This window comes from Vulpes vulpes, chromosome 5, assembly GCF_048418805.1.
Source record: "Vulpes vulpes isolate BD-2025 chromosome 5, VulVul3, whole genome shotgun sequence".
NCBI lineage: Eukaryota > Metazoa > Chordata > Mammalia > Carnivora > Canidae > Vulpes > Vulpes vulpes.
The window spans coordinates 34,117,792-34,144,130 of NC_132784.1; the positions used below are offsets into that span (position 1 = coordinate 34,117,792).

At 47.5% G+C, this 26,339-nt stretch overlaps 1 long non-coding RNA gene across 4 annotated transcripts; it reads left to right on the forward strand.

Moving 5' to 3' along the window:
- Positions 1 to 514: 514 nt before the first annotated feature.
- On the forward strand, positions 515 to 22,096 carry LOC112919262 (uncharacterized). Of its 4 annotated transcripts, XR_012001535.1 has the most exons (7): positions 515 to 747; positions 1,425 to 1,534; positions 4,861 to 4,932; positions 5,898 to 6,018; positions 6,422 to 6,538; positions 20,433 to 20,557; positions 21,401 to 22,096. It is a non-coding gene; the product is annotated as an uncharacterized lncRNA (long non-coding RNA). The 4 variants fall into 4 exon arrangements; XR_012001534.1 differs by having other exon boundaries at positions 20,433 to 22,096; XR_012001537.1 differs by lacking the exon at positions 20,433 to 20,557.
- The last annotated feature ends 4,243 nt before the right edge of the window (positions 22,097 to 26,339 follow it).

The following is a 26,339-nucleotide window of genomic DNA, read 5'->3' on the forward strand; positions in this document are numbered from 1 at the left end:
CCTGCCTCACAGGCTCCTCGCGTTCCCAGAGGGCTCCTTCCTGGGCCTGCCTGTGCCCCCCTTCTCCCGGCTCTCCTGTCCCCGGCCAGCTGCCGCAGGTTGGCCCCTCACAGACAGAGCTCCTTTCACTCCTGAAGCCTCCCGCCCAGCCCCCGCTGTGAGCAAGTGGTACCTCGGTCTGTTCTTTAAGCCAAATCCCTGGATGTCCTTGGCTCTTTCCTGCCCCTGCCCCCCACCCCTCCATGCAGACCACCAGCAAGTCCTCTGCGGTCTCTCCAGGGCGGATCCCCTGTCCACCTGCTGCTCTTCCTCCCACTGTCGGGATTCAGGCCTGATGCGGACGCCCCAGTGCCCCCCTCAACCCAACTGCTGGGATGGCGGCTCCCCAGGCTCCTCGTCCACTCCGACTGCCTTGCAGGGTCTTCTCCACAGCAGCCAGTAGCTCTTTAAACATGTAAATCATCTTAGAGCTATCTTACATAAGCCCTCATTATGCTTTGATTTTGTTAGAAAATACTGTAAATTTCCATTGGGCTCCTCTAGGGATCTAATGAGGGTATTTTTCCGCTGTGATGAGTCATTGTTGCACCTTATCATAGTAATCAGCTTATTTACTTACCTCTCCAAGAATTGTTTGAATTGTGACATGTGTGTTCCTTGTAGAAAATTTTCTGGAACTTGAGAATCATGGTAACACAGAAGTGGAGTGGCATCCGTCAGTCATCTCTAGCTCCACCTTATGTCAAGGTCAGTAGTAATTGCCTTAAATACATTCATTTCAATGTTTAAACTTTATTCAGGGTGTTTGTATACTGACTTATGAGCATAGGTTGGGATTATTGGGGTTTTTGTCCTACTAACTCACTTGCTTGATTTCCTCTATAGATGGGGCTAATACGTGCCTCATCTTTTTTACAAGGTGGTTTTTAGAGTAAAATTAGAGAATGTATGTAAAAATATGCGCTAGCTCATTTAACACTACCTCCTACAGTTTTGACTTTTATCTGAAATAACTTTATTTTGAAAAATATATAAAAATTTTATTATGGAACATTGTGCGTGCATGCACATATTCATTTTTCTTTCCCACATTCTGAACTTGTGTTTTCAGCCAGGAGGAGCCAGTGTAAGAGACAGAATGGAATGTTCTTTGTCCATGAGTCCTAGCCCACTCTATACTGCAAATCATCTCCACCATTGGGCTCTACCAAAATAGAGGACATTGTCGTGTGTGTGTGTGTGTGTGTGTGTGTGTGTGTGTGTGTGGTCTGGAATGCTCTGGCCTTTCTGCCATGTATTTCGTGTGAGACTAGAAGTTTTGAGCCCTAATACTAAAAAAATGTGTGCAAAAACAGTGCTGTACCCACTGGAAAAAAAAAAAAGAATGAACTCATATTGCATGTGTTAAAATGCACATTCTGCAGGGTCTTTGAGGAGAAGGCAGTCCTTCCGCATCATGAGCTCCATCCTAAAGATGACTGTAGCCAGAGAGGAGAGGCTGCCGATGGAGAGAGGAATCAGTGGGAGGTCTTGTGTGAGTAGACTTAAGTTGCACTCCCACTCTTAGGCAGGCATTGAGCTCTCCTATCCCCTGCAAAATGGGTTTGTGTTCTTGGTAACCATAAAGGTAATGGTGTCGCTCTGAATTGATCTACTGACTTTTAATTAATTAATTAATTAATTATTTGTTTATTTATTTATTTTTTGCTTGCTTAAATGATCATAGGGAGTTGATGACAGTGGAGATGTTTTCAGAGCTACCTATGCAGCATTCACATGTTCTACTATTTCTGGTATACTGGAAAGCTGAGGAATTCAGACTCAATTCACACATTATTGAGTCTTGACATTTTTTCATAGCCATTGGCAAGAACATGGTGGTGATTGGCCAGGAATGCCTCATTTGTTGCCACCCAGAGCAGTTGCTTCCCCTAGACCAGTGCTGCTAACAACCAGCTTGCCACAGGGGGGGAGGCCTGCTTCCTACAGCAGAGGTCTTGCTTTCTTTCTTTTTTTTTTTTTTTTATTAGTGCAATTTAATCACCACAGGGGTGATTTATAAAGATATGACAGTAAACAAAAACGGTAAAAAAAATTACAGCATTTGACATTTTTTAAATGGCACCTATTAAAGACTGAAATAGAATTTGAGACACACATTCAGTACTTTAAAAGTTCACGGAAAACAGTGAATTAAAAGGCACTTTAAAACATTTAGATCTTTACTACCACTTAAAACAAACAAACAAACAAAAAAAGCCTTCTTGGTAGCAGTTTCTAAAACCCATCCTAGATGAGGAACAATTAGTATTGGCACCAGAGGATCCTGTTTGCAAATGGTAGGTGAGTCAGTCCACAGGATGTATGTTGGCCAGGGCTCTCTCGCACTCTTACTCTCCAGCCTTCTGTGGCAAAGTGGCAGTATGTTCCTTTAAGAACAGGCTTTGAACACAAGCTCTGGCTTATTGGGAGGCAATGTGGATGAGACCTCTCACAGTTTGGAATACTGCCCGTTTCCATGTCCTATGAAACGGACAATGTCAAAGAGTGGGGTTACCCAGGAAAGAGCTTGAGAGGCACCAAGTCACTTTACCCCTACAGTTTTTAACAGCATCCTGTGTGTCTGGATATCACGAAAGCTGGGTTTGAGGGGACATGCTAAGAAAGGAATAGTTTTTGTGGCTTTACAACAAGCTCACAAGTTTGATGCTGGTCTTCCCAAGTCAGCCTACAATGGCGCTGAGCTATCGGCCTCCCCACCTACTCATGTGCTTCAAGTTCCCTTCCCTGCCTCTTACCCCCGTGCCAGTGAGACTTCTGAATGGAAGTCAGTGGACATAGGAGTTCAATGTTGGCACGTGGATGGCAGGATAAGGCATGGGACCAATGGGTTATCTAGTACACAGTAAAAAACTACCTACCTACAATGATTTTCCTGGGCCAACATCACGAGGAGAGAACTTATTTCAAGAACCAAGTCATCACTTGCTGCTGGCCTAGTAAGCATAGATACTGCCCTGAGTGGTTGGAAAGGTGGGTAGCCACCAATATTTAGGGCCAGGTGGGTACCCAGACACTTATCACCCTAGTCCACCTGTCTCCACACCCCATGTTCTACCTCCCAGAACCCTTGAGGTGGGACCCAAGGAAAGATCCTTGGGCTTGCATTAAAACCACCTTGCTGCCAATGGAGGTCTGATAGGATCCAATTGTTGTTACTTAGAAAAAAGTGCTTTTGCAAAAGGGACAGGTTAGAAGAGGTCTTGCTTTCTAAACAGCTAAACAAAATGCCATGCTTAGTGGTAGGCCCTTGATTTACATTCTGATATAAGCATTTCACGTGGCCACAGACTACCAGTACTTAGAACACACTCTGAGTAGCTCTAATCTAGGCAATAGCTTTGTCCACCACCCACAACAGAAAAATCTGCCACTACTCAAAAACAGCTCTGTGTTAATGTCATAGTGAACAATATATCTTCATGGGAAAATGGTGATGAATCTTTTGAGCACCATGATCCTCTTAAATTGTAATTCACTTGTGGACCTAATACAGCTTTTTAAGATATCTCTTAGGGGCAGTCGTCATTCACTTGGCCTCAGTAATATACTTTTTCACGCTAACAGCTGAAACTCATTTAAACTATAGCATTTATAGGACAGTGGTCTATTTATTCAGAGATTCAGACTTGTAATCAGTTCTAAATTATAGCTGTGAACTCATTACTGACTATACAAGAATCTTTGAGCGCTGATAGTCACAAACCCTGTGTACTTTACTAGGTCTGTATATCAGGCTTCCAGAGGGTTTCTGACCTTTTTGGAAAGACATACTGTAATATAGACAGTTCCTCAACAAGCTAGATGTAGATGTACCATATGACCCGGATCACTCCACTCCTGGATATACACCCCAAAGCATTGAAAAACAGTGTTCAAACAAAAACTTCTCTACAGAGGTTTGTAGCAGCCTTATTCAAGATAGCCAGAGAGGATAGAAATAACCCAAATGTCCATCAGCTGATAGAAAGATAAACAAAATGTATGTCCATACAGTGAAAGATTACTTGGCAATAAAAAGAAATGAAGTACTGATAACGTGCTACCACATAAAATTTGAAAACATGCTAAGTGAAGCAATCCAGACACAAAAGGTCACACATTATATGACTCAATTTGCGTGACACGTGTGAAATAGGTAAACCTGTAGAGTCAGAAAGTAGATACGGGGTGGTTCGGGCTGGGAGTGAAGGTGGGCAGTGGGGAATGGCTGCTGATGGTAGGGTGTTTGGGTGTTTTTGGATTATTGAAAATACTTTAAAATCAGATTATAGTGGTGGTTACACAATTCTGGAAATTTACTAAAAACCCTGACTACACCTAAAGTGGGTGAATTGTAAGGTTTTTGAATTCTATTTCAGTGAAGCTTTGAAAATAGGAAAACAAGGATGCAGGACTAGATTGTTTCCTGGGAATTTCTCCTTTCACACAGAGCCTAACATAGGAAGGAAACCTCGATGAGATCTTTGATGTTTGTGTCCATCACTGCACATCTTGAACTGAACTAATGGCTTACCACACTGTCAGGTCACATTCATCAACTGAATTCCAGGTCTGGGTACTTAGTTTATATTAGGGGAAAAGAAAGCAAGGTAATATCTATCATCCTGGAACCGTTTAGGGAAGTGCTCCCCAAAACCACAACTATTGATGTATGTAATAGTGATCCAGAAGGAAGAAAACTTAGTTTTTTAGTTACCTGTTTGAATGGGATCAAATGAGCTAATGAGTGTTACAGTTCCTATTATGTGTCTAATGTGTGTCACATAGAATAATACTAGGTTTTCTCCTCCCGTCTAGTTTTTGGTGTTGGAAGGCAACGTTAGGTGGAATTTGCAGAGTCCATGGTATTACAGTGCCCAGTGGTTCCAGGTAATTTGTACATATTCACCATTTAGGGCATGTTTTTTTTTTAAAGATTTTTATTTATTTATTGAGACAGAGAGAGAGAGAGAGAGAGAGAGAGAGAGGCAGAGACACAGGCAGAGGGAGAAGCAGGCTCCACACAGAGAAGCAGACATGTGACTTGATCCCGGATCGGAAGGATCACACCCCGGGCTGCAGGCAGCACCAAACCATTGCGCCACCGGGGCTGCCATAGGACATGGTTGTTTTCATTCTTTCTTCCTTGATTTTCTCAATGTCCTCACCCTCTTTAATGGTGTAATTCCCTGATCCTGATCATCACTTCTCCTCCATCAGTATCCTGCCTTTGCCTCCACACTCTAAGACCTGCTGGCTGCATTGTTTCCTATGTTTTGTATTGACAAATTGGGTCACTTAACAGTTTTAATGTTAAGTCCAGACTCAAATACACTGATCAGTGGCTAACCTAACCAATAGTACTTTTAACACTAAATTCTTCGATAAAGGAAGTACTTAACACCAGTGAACTTTATAAAATACCATTTTTAAATCTTACAACTTTCTCATTATTGAGCTTTTTAGGTTGTATGCATATAGACCGTATGTGTAACTTTGAGGTGTGTAGTTGAAGGAACTGTTTCTAGGCCTTAGGCCTCTACTGTGTGGCCAGCAGAGGGTTCCATGAGCATTGCAGTGAAAGACTGGATTGTGTTACTGGGGTTGACTTTCTTGATTTAGGTCTTGTACTTGACAGCTCTAGAAATTTTTGATAATGTAAATAACATTTACATTTTGAGGAATATGTTACACAGAACTCTAAAGAAAAGTGTATTTTGGATCTTATATAATTTTCTACCAAGAGTAGAATTGTTCAATTTCCTTTTCAGTTAGTTAGTGGCAAAACCATATGCCAACTACATGTGTATGAGGCTCAGGATCTAAATTTCTCCCCTGGATGTGTTGTTTTGTAGGTCTCCATCACATTTTTGCCCAGAGATAGAGGAGATTGTGCTCAGTTTTGGGGTATTGAGTGTCACCCCCTTAAGGAGCCTCACAGGAAACATATCTCTGAGATTTCAACTGTCTGGGCAAGTGAGTATCACACTGAATTTAAATAAATTATTGTGTGTGCATATTATAACATCAAGTGAAACTGACATGGAAAACTGTCCTGAAAATGCAGACTATTTTCCTGGTATTTTTCTAATTTCATTAATCCTGTTGTCTGGCCCTGTAATCTTAATTTTCTAATTTGCCTTTATTGATTGGCATGTTTGAGGTCTGGGTTTAGCTCTGTGAAATCTGTTTGACTTTATTAGGTAAGATTGTGTGTGTGTGTGAGTATGTAAAGGAGGCTGAACAGTAAAAATACAGGATCTTAAATTTTCTTTTAAAAGTTATGAGGGAAATAGTAGAATTCAGATAGGTAAATGTCCATATATTTTTCCAAGAGTATTTGTTTCTCCTCCCTCACCCTTGATTTTCTTTTTTATAGTGTCAAAGCAGAAAATGAGCCTGAAAGTTCAAAAATTTCCACAAACCTCCTCATTAAACTGGACAATTTAGTTAAGCCCCGAAGACAAGGTGTATCAGACACTGCTCTCATACCCAGGTATGTTGTCTTTGCCATTCTTTTGACATTTTCTCCAGTGCTTTGAGATACAGTTATGTTCAGTAAAGTGCTCCCTGAGCTCACCTATGAGCTTTCATGCATCGCTACAACTCTAATCAAGATAGAGAATATCTCTCTCACCTGGAAAGCTCTTACACATCCCTTTGCATTCAGCCCGGCCCTCAACCCGATATCCGCTCTGATCTATCGCCATAGGTTGGTTTTGTTGAGTTTCAAACACATACACACTCCTTGAGCCTGGCTTCTTTCACCACACATAATGGTTTTGGGATTCATTTGTTTTGTAGAGTATATAGGTAGTGTGTCCCTTTTCATTGTCGAGTATGGCTTCATGTGAACGTATCATGGTTTATTCATTTTCCTGGTGACATTTGGGTGGCTCCTCATTTGGAGCCATTATAAGTGAAGGTGCTATGAGCGTTGTTGTATGTGTATTTTTGTGGATGTACCTTTTAATTTCCTTTGGGTAGGGGATCCCTGGGTGGCGCAGCGGTTTGGCACCTGCCTTTGGCCCAGGGCGAGATCCTGGAGACCCGGGATCGAGTCCCACGTCAGGCTCCCGGTGCATGGAGGCTGCTTCTCCCTCTGCCTGTGTCTCTGCCTCTCTCTCTCTGTGTGACTATCATAAATAAATAAAAATTAAAAAAAATAATTTCCTTTGGGTAAAAACACCTAAAGAATAGAATTGCTGGGTCATATGGTAGTCATGTGCTTAACTTTAAAACAAACTGCCAGATAGTTTAAACAAAGTGACCATAACATTTTATGTTCCCCCAGAACACTGTAAAGTTGATTCTTTAAAAACTTCCTTGGGTGACTAGGTGATGGGCACTGAGGAAGGCACTTGATGGGATGAACACTGGGTGTTTTTTTTTTTTTTTTTTTTTAGCACTGGTTGTTATACTATATGTTGGCAAATTGAACTCCAATTAAAAAAAAACATGGAAAAAATAAAAACTTCTTTTTTATTTTTATTTTTAATAGTTTATTTTTTGTATTTTTTAGTAGTCTCTACACCCAACGTGAGGCTTGAACTCATGACATCAAGATCAAGAGTCATATGTTTCTCTGACTTAGCCAGCCAGGTGCCTCTTAAAAACTTCTTAAAATGTGTTTTTTTATACCAGGAACTTACACAGCTCTAATGATAGTATTTAAGTATTTTACCTAATAAATATTTTTCTTACAATCTTTAATTAACTAATGTTTAGATGTGACTTTGTTCTCGAGGAAGATCCTTGAAAAATTATATGTTAAATACCTGCTAAATTTAATATACGTATTGTCATTTATTTTCTAATGGAAGTATATAAGGCATTTTTTAAGACATTAGGCTCCTTTTTAAAGAACATGTGTTCTTACCACACTCTTTGGATACCATTTACTCATTCGTTCATCTCCTCTTTACGGAGTATGTGCCACGTGCCAGGTAGCAGGAGCAGAACTGGTCCTTGCCTCCAGGGACTTCACCTCCGGGAGAAGGAGCCCCATCACACATAATCTCACTTCCAGGCTTGATTACAACCCCTGGAAAGGACTGGAAGGAAATAAATGGGAAACATGACAGAGGGAGCTTGATGTGTGATACCTGGGAAGAGACTCCCTGAAATTGGACCTTTGAATTGAGGAGGATGAGTGGAAATGATGGAAGTCTAAGGACTGGGTGGTGGGGACTGTTGGCCCTTGAGGATCCAAAGCCTGGAGCGCAGAGGGAGAGAGTAGCGGGAACTGAGGCCAGAGGGCTGGTGGAGAGAGGCGGACCACACAGGGCTTCGCATGTCAGATGGTAATTTGGGGTTTATCTAGGAAACCATTGGCATCCATTGAATGACATGATCAGATCCCAGTGTTTGTAGAAAAATCCTCTGGCTGTGGTACAGCCCGATGAGGAGGAGGCAAGAGTAGATACAGTAAAATAAGTCAGAAGCTATTTTTAAGTAGTCCGGGATTAAAGTAGAGTCAAGAAAGATGATGCGGAAGGAAGGATCTGAGAGGTCTGTGAGAAGGAAATTCAGAGGACTCATGAATGGGTTGGGTTGGGGGGCCCAGGAGAGCAGGGGGTCGGAGTTGGCTCCCGGCAGAAATGCAAGTGCAGGGCCAGGCCCAAGAGGATCCCAGGCTTAGCCTGCGTTCTGGAGACTGTCACCGTGTGGGGCAGGCGTGCTGCCCAGGGGCGGGGCTCCGCTGATGCATGAGCTGGTGGCCTGGGAGCCCCACGATGGGGGTGTTGCCGCTCCCCGAGCCGGAATCGCCCGGGGAGGCCACGGCAGGGAGGGAGGGATGTCCAGGGCCCAGCCCCGGAGGATGGAGCAGTGGCGGTGAGGGACGGGGGGCTGCACACAGCACCTGGCCACAGCCACCAGAGCCGCCCAGAGGCTGGGGCTGGACACCCACCCCCAGGGAGGTGCATCGGGCAAAGGGAAGGCCGCGGGGGACCGCGTGGACAGTGGCCCGGCGACGTGGGCAAGACGACAGGAGCGTGCACTTGGGGTGTGGGGGGCAGAGGGCCGCGGGGGACCGCGTGGACGGGGACCTGGGGACATGGGCAAGGCGACAGGAGCATGCACCTGGGATGTGGGGGTAGAGGGCCGCCGGGGGGGGGGGGTGGCCTGTCCACGGCCGCTGGCCCTGCAGCCTCCCCGGTTCCCCAGCTGGGGTGGGCGCCCCAGGGCCCTGAGGGTCGCGTCAGAAAGGAGCTTTCATCGGGCGCTCCGTAGCTGGAAATAATACCGTGGGTTTGGGGAAAGCGATGTGTTCAACTATTTGATAAATATTTTCCTGATAATTTAAGAGCTTGTTTTGTAGTTTACACTTAAGTTAGAATATTGAGTTGAGTTCTTAAATGCCTTGTACTTTAAGTTTGAAAACAAACTCCTGGGAAGTTCATGAGTCTATCTGAAAATCAGAAATATTTAGCATTTGTTTTCACATTTTCATTTTTAATTTTTTCCTCATTTTCTTTTTCTTCTGTACCATCACACCAACATATTTCTGGATAGCACTTACTTAAGTCAGAACTAGAATAAATTCATATTAAAATTATTTTAAATGTTTTCCTGAGGGTTTGTCTCACCTAATTTTGTGGCTATACTGAAATTTACTAAATACCTTTAATTAAATGCGTGGCATGTTCTAGGTATGCTCGGGTACCTAGCTTGCATGACTTAGCAAAGTGCTTCATCTTGGGACATCCGGGGGCTCAGGGCTAAGGGTCTGCCTTCAGCTCAGGTCGTGACCCCGGGGTCCCGGGATCGAGTCCCACACCCGGTTTCCCACGGGGAGCCGCTTCTCCCTCTGCCTGTGTCTCTGCCTCTCTCTTTCTGTCTCTCATGAATAAATAAATAAAATCTTTTTAAAAAATACTCTCTGAGGTGAGTTTATCACAAATCAAAATGTTCTCATCCTTGTGCAGGACTTCAGGATTTCTCCGGGGGTTGGGAGTTGCGAGCTCTCCGCACTGCATGAGAGCCCCTCATCTCCCCTCATCTCCTCATGAGATGAGAGAGAGCCCCTCATCTCCATCACCAACCCCACAGAGCATTCCTTGCCATGAATTTAAAAAAGAACTGAGGAACCTTCAGGGAAAACATTTCATGACTGCCCATAAGTGTGCTTTATTACCCAGCAACCCAAACTTTGTGAGACGGTTTGGATTTAGCACGTGATTCCTGCTTCCCAGTATCTTTCCCATCACATAAATGTATAGAATATTAATTCTCTTATGATTTAGGTTAATTCTTGCTTTAAATGTTATTTTCACTATGCTGGGGATCAAGGAGTTTAGTTTTCAATAATTGGGACAAAAACATTCCCAGATTAACTGGGAAAACTTTTATTATATTTGTCCGGTTGTCTTTCTTCAAATACCCTACACTTCTTAAACCAGGGCCTCATTTTCTTGTCATCCTTGCTACTTTTTGTTTTCCATATGATCTACATTAGATTGAAATCTCAAACTGAGTTGTCACTGTTATTTAGAATTTCAGCAGTAGGGTTCTGTTGGACTTACCACTGAAGAAGAATTTTATCTCCAACTTTGAATCTTTAATTAAGCTATTTAATTAATTATAAGATCTTTATGTCAGTATTAGATGATTCCAAGCCTAGCAGAGCCGAACTCTCTGGAAAGTTACATGTACCTCTAGAGACTGAAAAGCCGGGGCAGGGGGAGGCCATTCCCTTGCCTCTTTCTCTTCCCACTTAGCCCTGAAAAGCATTCCTCGGTTAACCTATTGTTTTATTCAAGTCTAATCCGCTAAGACAGTAGAGTAATGCATTTCCGATCCCTCGTGCCCGTCTGCTCGCACCCCGCATCCTGGCACGCTCCTGGTATGTCATTCCAGAGGACAGGACGGTTCTCAACAAGAGTCACAGCCGGGGACGGCCCTGTCATTGAGCTGTCATTACTTCTTACCAACGCACAGGAACCAAGGAGCTTGTTATTTCTTTTCAGTTTCTTTCATAATGATGGTACCTTGGCTGTGCTAAAGGGCTACATTTTTCCTGCACAGAGTATTTCTTTTCAAGTAAAAAAAAAAAAACGATGGCTTATATAATTTTATATAATTTGTAGGTTCTGTCAATGGGGACACGTAGTTAAGGAGGTGGTTTAGACTGCTCTTCCCTAGCCACTGCTTCACTCTGTGTCTCTTTGCTCTTTGTGTGCCTTTGCTGTAACATTAGTCCTCGGCTAGTTAAGGAACTCTGAACTAGACCTCTCCTCTGGGTTCAGCACACCTTACTCTTACCTTCGTCCGTGTGTGGGTCTGTAGGAGAGAGAGAGAAATCAAGGCCATTTTAAATAATAGTACAAGGTACTATGTTAAATATATCCATGTTGTAGCGTTCTAGAGCTGTGTTCAATTCCACAACCCTTTCTAAATTATTTTCTAGTTTAGAGTATCTATAAATCTAAAGCAAATGATGCATGTTTATCATAATACATTTTTTGAAATGTTCTCAGTTGAATATAGAACAGTTCTATGTTCCATATTAAAATTTGTTAATGATGGGTCTATCAGATTTATTTCAGGATATTTTATTGCTTTCAGTAACTCATAAGTTATAAAGCCTCTCAAGTTAGCAAATTGTACTACATTATTCTGGGCACTGAAAAGCTAACATGAAAGATAAAATGGTCGTTTGCCAGTGCCAGGGACTAGGTACCATTTTTCTAAAAGGCACATTAGCTTTGATATAGGAAATTAGGGTACAATGCATTTGGGGAAATAACCCAGACTTTTAAAAACTTAGTATGTGTGTGTTTGTGTGTGTGTACATATACATAAATTTTTAAAATTCTACTTTACCAGTTATATCCAGCAAAAGGGCTTTGAAATATTAAAAATGTTTTCTAAAATACTGAAACACCCAAAAGTTAACAGCTTACCGAGTTTTATCAGGAAAGATAATTCCAACATATATTGGAAACAAAGCATATAACCATTCTGATTGCTGAATTTTAAAACATGGAGTTCAGAGCTGAGACTCAAGGATGAAGTACCTTCTCTCTAAGGAAAGTCTAAAAGCTGTAAGTTTTCACTAAAAACAATTAAGACTAAATGTCAGCGACATCACAAAGTCTGCGATAAAGTATATGTGGTTTCAGTCACCATAGGAATAAAGGTACTTTTTTTGAGGCTCTTGAGATCTGTTTTATGAACAAAAAACTCCCAGCATGATACTTTTAAAACAAGACTTATTTTTCAGAAACAGAGAATGAACGTGCGCGAGCAGGGGGAGGGGCAAAAGGAGAGGGACAGGATCCCAAGCAGACTCCGTGCCAAGCGTAGAGCCTGACAGGGGCTCGATCTCATGACCTGAGCTGACACCGAGAGGCAGACGCTCAACCCAACTGAGCTACCCAGGCACCCCCAACATAATAGTTTTAGAGACGGGGCACTCATTACCTGCCTCTGTACACAGTTGACCCTTGAACAACACAAGGGTTAGGGCTGCCAACCTCCATGCAGTAGAAAATCTGTGTATAACTTTTGACTCCCCCAAAACTTAACTTTTAATGGTCTGTGGACCAGAAGCCTGACCAATAACAGTCAACATTTATTTTTGTATATGTCTTACATACTATATTCTTATGATAAAGTAACTTAGAGAAAAGAAAATGTGATAAAGAAAATCATGAGAGAAAATACATTTTTTAAAGATTTTATTTATTTATTCATGAGAGACACACAGAGAGAGGCAGAGACACAAGCAGAGGGAGAAGCAGGCTCCATGCAGGGAGCCCGATGGGGGACTCGATCCCAGGACCCCCAGGGTCACACCCTGGGCTGAAGGCAGATGCTCAACCACTGAGCCATCCAAGGGCTTCAAGAAAATACATTTATAGTACTGTACTTTTTTGAAAAATAAAATCAACACATAAGTGGATCTGCTTAGTTGAAACCTGTGTTGTTCAAGGGTCAAATGTATCTGAAAATAAATTTTCAAGAAAATGTTTATAACAGTTGATAAGAATACTGGAGCAAACCCTGCACAGCCCTGTCGATGATGGGCATGGGACGGGTTGGTTTAATATCCTTCCCAGGGACCCCTGGGTGGCTCGGTTGGTTAGGCGTCTGCCTTTGGCTCAGGTCATCCTGGAGTCCCGGGATCAAGTCCCACATCGGGCTCCCTTCTCTGTGGGAAGTCTGCTTCTCCCTCTGCCTCTGCCTCTGCCTGCTGCTCCCCCTGCTTGTGCTCCCTCTGTCAAATAAATAAAAATCTAATAAATGTATATACATATATATATATATATATATATATATCCTCCCAGTTGAGTATGTGGTAGAGGAAGATGGTGAGGATATGTCAGCTGCTCTCTCACCCTCTTAGGCAGGCCATTCCCTGCCTCTGCAGACAGAACACAAAGTTCCATACACGATAGAAACGAGATAGACCTCTCGTTTCCCTTTTCTTATTTTTTTGGATAGCCCGGAATATATTTGCACTACTATTTGAATCAGATTTTATATGGCCCTCTCCTCTGTGCCAGTTTCTTATTAAATAATAGCATTGAAGAAATGAGAACAAACTTACACTGAATGTAACTTTACTAAGTTCCTTCATGAAAATCCGACTGTGCTCCCAGCCACGCACCTCCATGATGCGTTTGTGCTGGAGCATCGGGCCGACGGCCTTTCCTTTCTCTTCGCCGAGCCCAGCATTACACCCACATGCCTGTGCAGTTCAGACCCAGGTCAGTGAGCAAATTTGAAGCTTTGCTTGTTATCCAAGCAGACGAAGGCAAGAGCGTTGCTTTTGACAAATGAAGGAAGCTCTCGAAAAAATTAACTAGATACATTTACTAGATTCTATTAACTAGAATCTAACTATTAACTAGACACAAAATTAACTAGATATGTTTTGGTGACTTCTTTTTTTTTACACTACTATGTTCTTTTGTATATATATTGTAAGATTTTTGTTTGTCTTGAGAAGCTGATACTAAAGACCTAAGATATCATGTATGCAGCCTACAGTATTATACCTCACATTTTTACAAGGGAGAAGAGAATTCTATTTTTGCATTGATTATGATACTCTGAATAAATTGTGGTGTTTCAGAAATAATTTTAATTTCCACTGAACATGTCTTTTTTATATGATGTCTTACAGAAATCAGAATATTGCTTTATTCTGCTAATAATTTTTTCAAGCAGCTGTGATTTTTTCCTCCATTACACAGTTTGTTTTCCTCTAAGAAATTCCTTCTCTGGTCCTTCTGTCTTTTAGCTAATTGCCCAGACTAGAAGGGAAGTGTATTTTTAAAGAAATTGTTTTTCTCCAGAGTAAGGAAATGCAGATTCTGTGAAAATGCATTGGAGAGGTTGATGTATTTTAAAATAGATTTATTGTGATGAAAGCTAAATGGGACAGCTGCTCCAGAACACTGCATAGAAGGAATGCTCTGCAGGCAGGTGCCCGTGGGGGGCCGGGGAGTCCCTGCGGGAGCAGAAATGCCCTAGTGCAGCATCTTGAGCTGTGCAGTGGAACCTGGTTTTACCCGGGAAGAATAGGATTATTAATTGCTTCTCTACCATTGCTATTAGGTCCCCTGATAAAGCTTTCTGAGCCCCAGCTAACAACCTTGTATTTTGGGGCAGCAAAATCCCAGATTGTGAGCAGCTGTGTGGTGGCTTGGGGTGATCACAATCGGATAGTATTGATGGAGCAGAAGGACCGCGGAACATGCAAGGAGCTTCCTGGATGGCTTAAATCTGCAACAACTGGGAACCAGTGATGCTGAGCTGGAGCTAGGAAAACGAATTTCGTCTCTCTCTCAAAAGTAAAGAAATCTTTAGAAAAGGAGCACCTGGGCGGCTCCGCCGGGTAAGGGTCCTACTGTTTCAGCTCAGGTCAGGACGTCAGGGTGGTGAGATGCCAGCAGTCAGGTGGGCTCAGCAGGGAGTCTGCTTGAGCATCTCACTCCCTCTGCCCCTGTCCCCACCCTTGCGCACTCTCTCTCTCTAAAAAATAAATCTTAAAAAAAAAAGAAAACCAAAGACTTTCTTCTTTCCTCTTCTATCTTATTTCCTCTTGCTTAGAAATTCTTACAAATCAAATTTATAAACCCATTTTTCATGAGTTAAACAGCTGGTGCTGTTACTGATAGTGCCCTACTCCAATCCAGATTTCATACATCAAATGTGGGTGACTTTATGCTTGAATGTATATTTATTTGAAAACATTGATCCCCCCAAATTTTGAAATAGTGGTATTGCTTTTTTTTAAATGTTCCTCAGTGTAGTTATGTTTCTGTGTAACCATCACTTTGCCTTTTAGGTTTTACTCAGGAGGTCAGGAAAAGGCGGGGTGGGGGGGCTGTTAAGGAAACAAAAAGCTTTAGGAGTGACTTTCCTTCCACAGACTATCTGCTTTTATGGATAAGCATTTCTCCTATGCCTCTGAGTTTTGGACCCCGGATGTGTGGACTTGGCAGAGGAGCTGGATGTGGACAGTGAGGGCGGCCGTCATTGCCGTGAAGCGCCCACGGCCACTGGCTCTCCCCACTGTGATCTGCATCTCATGGGCAGAGTCCCCATATACGCTTTCCCTGTTCCCCTCCCTACCCATCCCTTCCCAGATTGACATCTTGAGTCTTAACCTCTCCTCTGAGCTTCGAACTCAGCCAGCCATTTCCACCTGGGTACCCGAATAGGCGTCTCAGACTCTGGGTTCCCTCCCTCCCTCCAACTCGTTTCTCTCTAGCGTTCCTCATCTGCACAGACGTCCCACTGCCCATCCAATATCTTAGCTAAAACCCTGGGCTTGGGTGTTTCACCTGCGTGCCCGTCAGCTCTGCTGAACGTGTGTCACGGAAGCCCTTGTCCGTGTGCAGGGGTGGCCTCCATCCTCAGGCTCAGAGGGCGGCCGGAGCCTCCTTGCCGCGGCCGCCGGTGCTCCCTGCTCCACCAGCAGGTGGGCTTACAGTTATAACCACGTAGGCCAGAGCCAAGCCTCTCCCTGCTTAAATATATGATCACGTACCCATGGTCCGGGCCTCACTCCCTCCCCTGTTGGCCGGAGGCTACTGGGCATGTGGCCTCTGCCTCCCTCTGCAGCCTCATCCACTGCCCAACCACTTGTACCAGCTCCACAGCCTCCGTTCTCCGGCTCAGTCACTAAGGCCTTCGCATTTGCCGAACCTTTGGCTTTAAAGCACTTCCCCAGATCTTGGCTGGTTCCCCCTACCCGGGGGGCCTTTTCTGACCACTGTGTCCAGGGGAGCCCCTGACTATCTCACATCACACTGCTTGCTTTGCTTTACAACCCTCTCCCTGCATGGGCCTTTCTTACATACTTGTTGACTAGTTCTTGTCTCCCTCTAGAAGGTAAGCTCCGTGTAGCCACAGGCCTGGGCTCCCCTCCTGACCACCACATCCCCGGACCTGGCCAGCCCCACGTATGTATGATATGACTGACCACGTTCACTGTTCTGGAAGGTTCTCTGCACACTGCCCTGACCCAAAAGCCCAGCCATGCTTCTCACCAGCCCCAGGAAACATCATCCCAGGCTTCCCCCGAGATTCCTTACCTAGTTTCTCACCATAATAGGTAAACAATAATTGAGTGCTTCCTATGTGGCAGGTAGGGTCTCAAGTGCCCTATATGCACTGTCACCCTTAATTCCCATCAGCTTTATAGAGACAGACCCTTTCTTGGAAGGGAGGCCAGAGAGAGAGAGTGTCAGAGGCCTTCCTCCTGCTGCAGCCTCCAGGCCCCTAGGACCGTGTCTGGGAACAGATCGGTGGATGGCACTGAGCCTCAGGAGGGCAGGATGGCCCGATGGCCTGGGGTGGATGAGCAAACTCAGGCTCCGAGTATAGGCCAGGGCTGGGATCCACGCCTTGGTTTTTCTGACTCGGGTGCCTAGTTGCAGATAATGGAAACTGTTCTTGCAGTAATTAGGGAAATTGTAACATCAGTATATGTCTGCTTTTTAAAAGTTTTATTCCCTTTGGTTGCAAAGCAACCCTGAGATCACGGATTAGCATGTCTGATGCACAGTCCTGCTTCTCAGCCAGGCAAGATATTTAGCAGGCAAGACCTAAAGTTCCGTAGAATTCAGGGCTGATTAATGTGCATCATTACTGATTTAATTAGGCCAGAAATGAGACTGGGTAAGAGGGCATCTGTTTTTAGTCTTCAATTAAACTCAAGGATGATTTTATACATACAATATATATGCTTTATGGGACACGAATCTCTGGATAGAAATAAATTGGGCAGTTTCTTACAAATACAAACTTGTTCTCTTTGTTCATTAAGTGGTTTTCCTCCCTTTTCAATTCAGTATTAGTTTTTTAAAATTTTATATTTAACATGGGAGATACTTGATATTTTATAGCGGTTTCATGAAAACCTTGCTCTGAAGTGGCAATCTACTTCCCAGCATCTTGCGTTTAGTGGGAACTGCTGCATCGGTCCTCTTAGACGCGCCCTTGCCGCCTGTGCTGGCTGCCCGGCTGCGAGGACCTACAGGTGTCCTATTGCCAGAGAAATGACTGAGTTTATTTCTGTAGCAGGCTTGGCATACACAGCCCGAGGCAACTTTCTTCTCACTACGACTTCAGGTGGGACAGGAAACTGTGCACTGCTTGCTTCAGCCAGATTCTCCTTATATTACGGTTGACCCACAAAACTGCCCTTGTGTAGGAATTGGGGTGAGGAAATCCAGTCTTTTGTTTGCTGTACATGAGGTCTGGGCCCTGAGAAGTGTTGAGGCTGGGCCAGAAACACCCTCATCATCTCAACAGCTCACAACAGGCATCGTCCAGATGCTGCTGGATGGGGTAGGACTGCTGGAGGGGAGGACAGGGGGAAGGCGCCGGGGTCGTGTGGCTGCCGCACGGCTTCCAGAGGCCACCTCTCTCAGCAGAGCACTATATACTCGTTCTTGGAAGGTGGTTCTTCAGCAACTTCTTTGGGAACTGTATTATTATTATTATTTTTAAAGATTTTATTTGAGACAGAGCATGAGCAGGGGGCAGGGGGCAGGGGGCCGGGAGAGAGAGGGGGAAGTAGGCTTCCTACTGAGCAGACAGCCCGACGTGAGACTGGATCCCAGGACCCCAGGATCATGACCTGAGCCGAAGGCAGACACTCAACGGACTGAGCCACCCAGGCGCCCCCGGAACTGTCTTTATTAGAACATCCAGAAAGGCCAGTTTGTTCTGCTGCTGGGGCCGAGCACGTCCTAATCCCTCTGCTCCAGCCGGGTTCCCCCTCACTTGCTCTTCCACAGGCAAGCCCCACGCCCCCGGGAGTGGGCCTCCCAACACTTCTTCCCTTTCATGGGGATATTTTCCCATGAGAGGACCTTTCTTACCTGCTTCCAGGTCCTCAGGGAATCTGGCCCGTTGACTAATGAGTAATTGGCTGAATGATTCCCTGTGGAGTGTCTGTTCCATATATTCAGGGGAAGTGCCAGGAGGCAAGGACCAGGTCTGGCTGGCTCACCTCTGAAACCTCTGTGCCTAAAGCAGCTGCTGCCGTATGGTAGCTTATTCCGTGTTCTGAATGAACGTGTCACCACTCAGGTTTCTGTATCATAATATTTAAGAGCAAGTACCAAGAGTACATGAATAATAACACAGGAATGGATGGACTCTTGTTAATATGTATTTAATGATTTATGATTTAATGATGTATTTCTTTTCTTTTCTTTCTTTTTTTAAGTAGGCTTTACTCCAAACATGGGGCTTGAACTCACGATCTTGAGCTCAAGAGTCCCGTGCTCTCCAGACCGAGCCAGCCAGGTGTCCCTAATATAACCATGTATTTCTATCTCTTGATGGGAGTTTCCAAGGGAATTTCCTTTAGAAGTTACAACAATAAGAGAAGAAAAATATCCAGTAATTAAATCTGTCAATTGCCTAAACTGATGTTATTTAATGCCTTTCCAGTGGCAATACCTACAAAGTATTTGTCAAGTGGAAAAGTGACTCTAATGTTGACAGGGAACAAAGATGTGCACAGGTCACCAGGACAGTGTAGGGGGCTGTAATGAGGGAGGCCGGGCCTGCCTCCAGCTGTCAGCCTCCTGGCACCGGGAAGAGGGGAGGACACTGCAGCCGTGGGGAGAGCAGAGCAGCCCTGGTCTGGGCCTTCTCCCCTCCTTACTGGGCAGAGGGCGGCTGGGCCCCTGGTGGCCTGGCTGCTGCCTCCCCTCAGGACAGGACATCCTAGGAAGTAACACAGCAGCAAGGAGGCGGATACTTGACCTTCCGTCCGTCAGTGGAGACCTGTGGAAAGAGGCTGGTGGGGGTGCACTGGCCACTTCAAACCATAACAATGGCGATTAAGATAGCTGGGGAGGCTGGTTTATGAAAAATTAATGAAACAGAATGGACTCAGGAAAGACCTCGATACATACAGAAATTTAGTATATGGTAGCATTTTAGTGAGGAAAAGATGGGTTATGACAAAATATCTTTCAGATGAATCATTATGTTAAAAATGAAACTGTAGTGGCGCCTGGGTGGCTCAGTCGGTTGGGCGTCTGCTTTCAGCTCAGGGCATGATCCCAGGGTCCTGGGATTGAGCCCCACGTTGGGCTCCCTCTCCCTCTGCTGCTCCCCCTGCTTGTGCTCTCTCTCTCTCTGTGTAAAATCTTTTTAAAAAAATGAAACCGTTAAAGTCCCAGAAGAAAATATGGGAGGAGAATTTCAGGGAACTTCAGGGAACTTCTAGTTATGAAACAAAAACTAGAAGTCCCATAAGGAAGACTGATAAATTCAACCACATTCAAATACACACAAATTAGACTTTTCTGGGTGCAAAAAGCATAACCACAGTCAAAAGACAAATGACAAGCTGGGGAGAAAGGTACACTTGTGTAAAGTGGCTTTACCTAGTAAGAAAAAAACACTTCAATAGAAAAATAGGCAAAAGACGAGCAGTTAATAGAAAGGGGACACAAATAACTTTTAAGAATTTTAAAATAAGTGTGCTAATTGACTTTTAAGTGATTGCGATCTCAGTGGTCTGAAGGGACGCATTTGCCTTTCCCACTCATGGGGTGGGGGACACACAGCATGTGGCCTGTCGCACCTGCATGTGGCAGGCCAGGCCCCAGCTGCGGGTGCTCCGGGGAGCTCCTGTGTCTCACTCTCCTTGGCCGGTAGGTGCCATGAGCTCGGGGTGAAACCAGAGATATGGGTGACCCAGCAGACGTGCCGTGAACCCTTGACTTGGAACCAGCCCTTGTCACTGGCAGCCACTGCCTTTCAGTGGGCCAGAGTGTGTCACATGGGTAGACCCAACAGGGGGCCTAGAAGGTGTGGGGGGGTGTCACTCTATGCATTACAGGAAGTCGTGAAGAATGTGGAACAACAACCAACTTTGCCATGATGCAAATTCTTTTGAATAGGTCATCCATGTGCATGGTATAGAATAGAAAAGGGTTAGAAGAAATACATCTGCTCACCTCTCTCCACCAACCAGGGGATGCCTCTCAGAAGCAAATGAGTGTGTCACTTTCTGGTCTTTCTGCAGGTGAGAAAGAGCGTGTGCATGTGCATGCACCAGGTTGACACTGTTCAAATCCCATCTTCTGACTTAAGTGGTTCTGTGACCTCAGGCAAATCTCACCTGTGCTTCGTTTTCCCCACCAGTACAATACCAGTGCCAGTACCTATTTCCTAGATTTTTTGTGAGAATGGGCAAATATTTGTAAAGTGCTTAGAATAGTGCCTGCATAATAAATGATATAAAGTTGTATATATAATTGTAGGTTTTTTTTTTTTCCAAGAGGGGGGAACAGTAGAGGAAGAGGGAGAGAGGATCTCAAGTCGGCACTGTGCCCAGAGTGGAGCCCGACATGGGGCTTGAGCCTGAGATGATGACTTGAGCCAAAATTAAGCATCAGATGCTTAACTGACTGAGCCACCCAGAGCACCCATATAATTGTAGTTTTGTATAATTTTTAAAACACAAGTCAGTATATTGCATTTGCTCTTTTTTTGCTTAAAAATCTGCATTGGGAATAATTCTGAATCAGCACATATAAAACTGCCTCATTCTCATTAATGATTACCTAGCATCTCTTTATGGCTGTGCCATTATTTCTTTGACAATCGTTATTTGATGGACATATTGGCTATTCTAGTATTTTTCTGTTGCAAACAGTACTGCTAAGACCATCTACCTACAGATGTCATTTCACATGTGTTCAAGGACATCTGTAAGCTAAAATACGAGGAGCGTGGGATTGCTGGGTCAGAGGGTATGAGAGTTGTAACGTGGACAGATATTGCCAAATTGCTCTCTATGGTGGTCGCACAAGCTTTTACTCCTGCCAGAAATTTATGAAGAGCACCTGTTCTTCATCCTCCCCAGGACACTGTGTTAGCCAACTTTTCGTCTTCCCACTCTAAGAGGTGAAAAATGAGATCTGGCTTCGTGTGTACAAGGGGTTTGGACACTGGGGACAGAGCCCACCATGGCAGGTACGGTGGGTGACCTGCCAGCAGCCACCCCTCTCCCACTTCCCGCCAGGGCTGACTCCCGCAAAGAGGAGCAAATAGGCCAGACCCTGGCTATCTTAGCGTCCCCTGAAGCTGAGCTCCAAAGAGACACTCGGAGGACAAGACCCATCCTTCCCTTTGGCTCTGGATGCTGTCACATGCGACCCGGAGCAAGGGCAGCCATCCATGGCCAAATAGTGACAAATATTAATGGACAAAAGGACACTTCTGAGAATGGTGGGGGAGAGGATGATGCCCCGGGCCACTTAGGCCACTACAGAGCTGCCATAGCCCAGATGTCCTCGTCTTACAACAGCAACAGCCAGCACTGAGCTGGGATCCTGCACGATCATCCCACCTGCGTGCGCGCGTGGGAACCTGTAACAGCAGCTGAACCACGGGACCGCTGGCCCAAGGTAGGCGGAGAGTTGGCCTTTACTGGACTATCTAAATTTTCTAACATGTTCAAGTAGTAACAATTTTTGTAATGATATTTTAAAAGGTAAACATAACAAATGAGTTCTTTTAGTGAGAGATTTTTTTCTGCTGACGTTCAGTAAACTTGGTGGAAGGTATCATTTATTTATTTATTTATTTATTTATTTTTTAAAAAGCTTCTGTCTTTTTTTTAAATTTTTATTTATTTATGATAGTCACACACACAGAGAGAGAGAGAGAGAGAGAGAGGCAGAGACACAGGCAGAGGGAGAAGCAGGCTCCATGCACTGGGAGCCCGACGTGGGATTCAATCCCGGGTTTTCAGGATCGCGCCCTGGGCCAAAGGCAGGCGCTAAACCACTGCGCCACCCAGGGATCCCGGTATGATTTATTAATTAAGGTATTTGGGCCAACTAATTGGGCGACCAAATGTTACCTACTGTCAGCAGTCTGTTTCAGAACGCTCTCTTTTTTTCTTTTTAAGATTTTATTTAATACTGAGAGAGAGAGAGAAAGAGAGTGCGGACAAGCAGGGGAAGGAACAGAGGGAGAGGGAGAAGCAGCCCCCCCCCCCCCCCCCAGCAGGGAGCCCGGTTCCAGGCCTGGTCCCAGAACCCCAGGACCCCAGGACCATGACCTGCCCTGAGGGCAGCTGCTCAGCCAACTGAGCACCCGGGCGTCCCTGAAGGCCCTTGAGGTGACACCTCCCAGTAAAACTCTACGTGGATTCTTTCTTCTGAAGAACCTGTGCTCCGGGTCCTCACCATGCTCCCAGGTGTCTCTGCTGAACCACAGCGGCTGGGGTCCCTCTCCGGGCCCAGGATGGGAATTCTCGGACAGTGGGAGTAACCAGTAGCTGCACGCTGGTCAGTCTGCTTACCGAGGGTCCCAGGCCGGGGTTCACAGTGAGAGCCTGGGGTTTGCAGAGCGGGGTGGCTTGGTCCCCCCGGCCGGTGACCTTGGAGAGCGGCGACAGGCTGCGCAGCGTCTGGGAGCTCTGGGAGGATCTCGGGGCCCTTCTCAGTCGCAGCCGCTCCCCGACCCGCTGTGCCTTGGGAAGGATGCCCGGGCGCCCTTGCTGCGGGTGCCGCGGCGGCTCCGCTGGGGTCCTCCGAGCTCCAACTGCGGGACAGCGGGACAGCCGATAAGGTTCTGCCGTGCTAACGCCCATCCTGACACCAGGAGGCTTCCGTCCTCGGGCTGGAAGCAGCCTGTTTCCAGGGAGCTGGGCAAGAACCAGAAGCCCCCCAGGACCGGCTGCAGGGGCTCCCTCCGGGGGCACAGCCCGGGGCCTTGGTCCGGCCGCTGCCCCCAGCCCACCCCGGGCGCCCCCAGGACTGACCCCGGGTCACTCACGCGGAGCTCCCAGCGCAGGCGGCCGACCCTGAGCGCGGGGCGGTAGGTGCCGGGGAGCGGGGGGCAGCGGGGGGCAGCGGGGGGCAGCGGGGGGCAGCGGGGGGCAGCGGCCCCCCGGGGGACGTGGGAGGACGGGGCGCGGGGACACGGGACCGCGGGGACCCCGTGCGCCCCAGAGCCGCGCCGCCCGTGCTCCTCCCGAGTCGGGCCGCGGAAACAGCCTCGGGGCGCATCCGCAGGGCAGGGGGTCGGGGGACAGCCCACGGGCCGGGGCGCTCCAGGGGGAGACCCCGCCCCCGCCCCGGACTCCGCCCCGGACCCCGCCCCGGACCCGGACCCCGCCCGGACCCAGGACCCCGGACCCAGGACCCCGGACCCAGGACCCCGGACCAGGACCCAGGACCCCGACCCAGGACCCCGGACCAGGACCCCGGACCCAGGACCCCGGACCAGGACCTAGGACCCCGGACCCAGGACCCAGGACCCCTCCGCAGGGAGGCCTCCTGCCCACCCTGGACTGTCCCGCTGGGTGTGTGGCGGGCGGTGGGGGCGGGGGGCTGGGGGAGGGGATGGGGAGGGGGGGTGACTACCCACAGGCCACCTTGGGGGTGATGCGGAGGCAGTGGGGGGTCCCACTGCCCACGGGCCGCCTTGGGGGTGCAGAGGCCTGGTGGCCGGCTAGGTGCCCAGGGCGTCCGCCCCCCGGGGCCACCGGGCTGCCCGCCTGGAAGCAAGGGCCCCGTGGGTGGCAGGGCTCCCTGCCCCGTGTGGAGCTGGGTGGCCTAGACACCGGCCCGCGGGGGGCTGCCCTCTTTGTGGCTCCTCTGTCGCAGCCGCAGCTGTCAGGCCCAGTCACTGGCTACATGGGCAGGAGGAGGTGGCCACAAGGAGCCACAGAGGAGGTGGTCATTGCCTTCGAGGGAGAAGTGGGTCAAAGAAAGAGGTGCTTTCCTTTGTCACAAGGCTGAGCAAGAGGTGACGGTGACAATTTAAAGCTGGAACAAGGTCACTGCGGTGAGAGACCCTGAGGGTCGGGCAACCACTGGTCCTCAGGGCAGAGTCAAAGGCTAGTGAGTTGCCAGCACAGCCAGCGCTCAGGGAAACCCCACACCCGCCCGTGGGACTTTGGGCCCTGTCATCGCAGAAGGCACCACAGCCCAGGGTCTGGGGTCACTGAGGCAGCAGCCCATGGCCAGGGGCACCTGCCCCGTGGTATGAGAACGAGCCCGCCATGCACCCCCAGGTGTCACTCCGTTGCCTTTCTCTGCTTTGGTCAAAAAGGAAAAGCTACCTTGTGGGAATGGACGGGAAGGGGGAGGATAAGGAGCCACGCACACACCCCAGTCAGCCCGCCTTGGGGAAAACAACAACTTCCTTTCTTAGCACAAAATTAGCAAAACCAGTCATGGAAAGACTCCAAGGTTTCCAGTACTCGGCTCTTTGTGACAGCATTTCACTGGGTCCAGAGAACTGCACAGAGCCAGGTGACCACTGCTCCCTGTGGAGAGCCCAGGAGCGGGCGCAGGGCTCCACGACCCCAGGGTTCCCGCAGAGCATGAAGCCATGTGCCTTCACCCTCTGCCTGACCATCCTCCCGTGGATTCCAGAGCTCCCCACGAGGCAACACGGAGGCAAAACGAAAACGTTGCCAGACCCCCCCACAGCGCGCCCCTCCGGCCCCGGACGCCTGGCCGTGGGGGAACCTGTCCTCAGGCAGTTTCTCCTGTGCTGATAAAAAGGGATGACACTTTTCACAGCCAGGAACTGCAGGAATCCTAGGGCACAAAGGCAGAGCCCCTCCAGGGGACCCCCCCCCTTTAGGCCCTGAAGCCAGGGGCAGGGGAAGAAAGACCAGAGCCAGAAGAACTCTGTGACGGACTGAAGGGATCCAGGGTACACAGCCAGGTCTGCAGGTGGAGCGAGCTCGGAGATTCCGGGGGGGGGGGACACCTGCCTGTGTGCCCCAGAACGACTCGGAGGGGCATCCCTCCTCCCCACACCTGCACACCTTGAATTTTGAAAGGGGTGACAGGACACACACTCATGGGCTCCCTATTCGATCCCAAAGCCTAACAGTCTTACTGCAGCCATCATCCAGGTTGAAGAGCTCCTAGCAGGGTGACAAGGGTTCGCTGCGCTCATCAGGGACCTGGGTTCCGGGAAGTCACTGGACCAGCCGGGCAGATCTGGGTGCAGTCTATACCCTTGGCGGGGTGGAAGGAGCTCACGCTCTGCTCTTTCTCGAACTGGCCCAGGGCCCAGCGCTGGCGTGCAGCTCATTCCCGGGGCAGAGAGAACTGAGGTCCCCTCCATCAGTGCACCCCTTCTCCAGCCTCGCCAGCTGATACGCCCACCCTGGTTTGCCCCCCCTTCCCTCCCCACCTCCCAATCCCTGCCCTCTATTCATTCCTCCTTAAAATCCCTCTCCAGCCTCAGTTTCTCCTTCAAGTCTCTCCTGGGGGTAGCCCACCTGCTCTGGGTTTGCAGTGCAATGTGACCCAGTGGACAGGCAGGGGCCCTGCAGCAAGCCACCTGGGCTCAAGCGCCTGGCGACCAGAGCTTGGAGGCTTTCTGCTCTGTGCCTTGCCTCCTTCTCCGAAAAAGTATTAAGAGCTTGATACTTAATACTTCTTCCCCTGTAGGCGGTGAGCGTGCAATGGAAGAGCTCAGCGAGGAGGGTGGCTGTGACTGCCTGCCACCTGGCCCTCCACATCCTGTGCTCTTGGACCGCCGCCTCAAGGGGGCAAGTTTACAGTGCCCTCGACTAGGATCTGCCCCTTCGGAAGGGTCATGTTCCGTTTTGGTTTTGCCCATTTGTTTGTTTTCTGGGGGGTGGCTGGGGGAGGGGCAAAAGTGGGGCTTCTGGAGAGCTTGCCTAATTCAACGTGGGACAGTCAGGCTGTGACTGCTACTCCCCAGCTGTGTGAAGCAGGTGCACCTATGAGGAGTGTGCCGATGCGCCTTGCTTTGTGTCAGCCCACCTGTTGTCCACACACACACACACACACACACACACA